The sequence below is a fragment of the Vigna radiata genome, chromosome 11 (assembly GCF_000741045.1).
Source record: "Vigna radiata var. radiata cultivar VC1973A chromosome 11, Vradiata_ver6, whole genome shotgun sequence".
Lineage (NCBI taxonomy): Eukaryota > Viridiplantae > Streptophyta > Magnoliopsida > Fabales > Fabaceae > Vigna > Vigna radiata.
This window is the reverse complement of record NC_028361.1, coordinates 15,167,737-15,169,870: the sequence shown is the minus strand read 5'-3', so window position 1 is coordinate 15,169,870 and position 2,134 is coordinate 15,167,737.

Below are 2,134 nucleotides of genomic sequence, written 5' to 3'. Positions count from 1 at the left end.
AGTTTGTCTTTCTCAAATTTTAGTTTAGGCAAACCAATCACAAGATCCTTAGAAATTAATTTATTCAAATGTTGCATGTGAATATATGCAGCTCTCTTATGCCATAGCCAAGGATTTTCTTCTTTACCAACTAAGCATGTTATACTATGACTAGATGCACTTTCAATATCAATCAAATATATGTTATTGTGCCTAACACCTTGCAAAGCAATTTCAGCAGAATTTTTAAAGTAAACAGTACATTTATCACTCTCAAAGGTTACCTTGAGACCTTTGTCGCATAGTTGGCTTATGCTTAGAATATTATGTTTGAGGCCTTCAACCTATAAGACGTCTTTTATCGTCAATGTGTTTCCTCCTCCAATGTCTCCGGTTCCCATTATTCTGCCTTTGTTGTTATCCCCATAAGTTACAAATCCTTGCTTCTTCTTCACAAAAGAGATGAACCTTTTCTTGTCACCTGTCATGTGTCTTGAGCAACCACTGTCAAGATACCACAATGACTTCTTTGACTTAGTTGTTTCTTGGCTTCCTGTATCTTCAGAATCCGCCATAAGGCATAAGTTGGCTTCTTCTTCTGAGTCACTTGAGCTTGTTGAGCTAGAAGCATTTTCCTCCCAAGCTATGTAAGCTTTCTTTTTCTTTTGAAATTTTCTTTCCTTCTTGTCTTCACTTTTCTTGTTCTTTGGACACTCAAATTTTACGTGCCCTCTTTCTCCACAACCAAAGCATTTCACACTTGAAGGAGATTCTTGACTTTCTCTCCTTTCTATACGAATTTTATCCTTTCCTTTTGCCTTCAAAAACTTTGCAAACTTCTTTATCATGAGGCTCATGTTTTCCTCATCATTAGAATCATCATCTTCAATCCTCTTAGAGCTCTTTCCTTTAGAGATTTCGGACTTGAAGGCTAATGTTTTTCTCTTGCCTTGATCCTCTTCAGCAGTTAGTCTCCTCAACTCAAGCTCATGCTCACAAAGCTTTCCAAACAGAATTGGCATTGACATCTGAGTGAGGTTCTGAGACTCCGAGATGGCAGTCACCTTTGGTTGCCAAGACCTGTCTAATGATTTCAAAATTTTCACGTTTAGTTCATCAGTATCAAAAGTCTTACCCAACCCTGTTAAGTGATTCACAATATGAGTGAAACGCTTTTGAACATCAGAGATTGTTTCTCCAGGTTGCATTCTGAACATCTCATATTCCTGAATGAGAGTGTTCTTCCTAGCGCGTTTCACGTCCTCTGTTCCTTCATGAGTGACTCTGAGGACTTCCCACATTTCCTGTGTTGTCTTACACACTGAAATTCTATAAAACTCATCAAGTACAACAGCAAATGAAATTATATTGCGAGCTTTAATATCAAACTGAGCTCGTCTATTTTCTTCAGCAGTACAATTAAAATATGATTTTTCTACTTCTACACCATCAACTGTGCTCATAGGGATATAAGGACCATTTTGTACAGCTTCCTAGATGCCTCTATCAACAGACCCCATAAAAATTTCCATTCTAACTTTCCAGAAGGCATAGTTATCTCCAGTAAAAAGTGGAGGTCTGTTAATGGAAGCACCCTCAGCATATACAAGGTTTTGATTGTGACCGGCCATTTTCGCAAATATTTTGAAAAATTATCAAAGCAAGCTCTGATACCAATTGTTGGTACCGGAGGGGTATGGTTCGAAGAGTATAACGCAGCGGAATTAAAATTTAGAGAGCTTATAAGCGTGTTCGGTCACTGTTAAAACGAAGTTGGTCCTTTTTCGCAAAATAATTTTCTTTCAGAAAATTAATCGAACAGTTTGAGTGCAGGCAAAAGTAACAAGTGTAGGGAGTAGAAAAATCACACAAGTAATTTTTATACTGGTTCGATTCAGAAGAATCTACGTCCAGTCGTTAATCACTATAAACAGTGATTAACAGTTAGTGATTAATAGTTCCACTAAAAATATGTTTCTAAAATTACAATTATAGTGAATGAAAAGCAAATAAATAAACCTTCCTTCGACGAGCGAATCGGAAGAAAACCACTCTTACAACTCGAAGAGAATCGCTCCGGCAATCGACCAACGATTCGCGAGCTTCTCCTTTCACGAGACCAGGCAGAGCACCTTGCTAACTCGAAGAGAGTCTG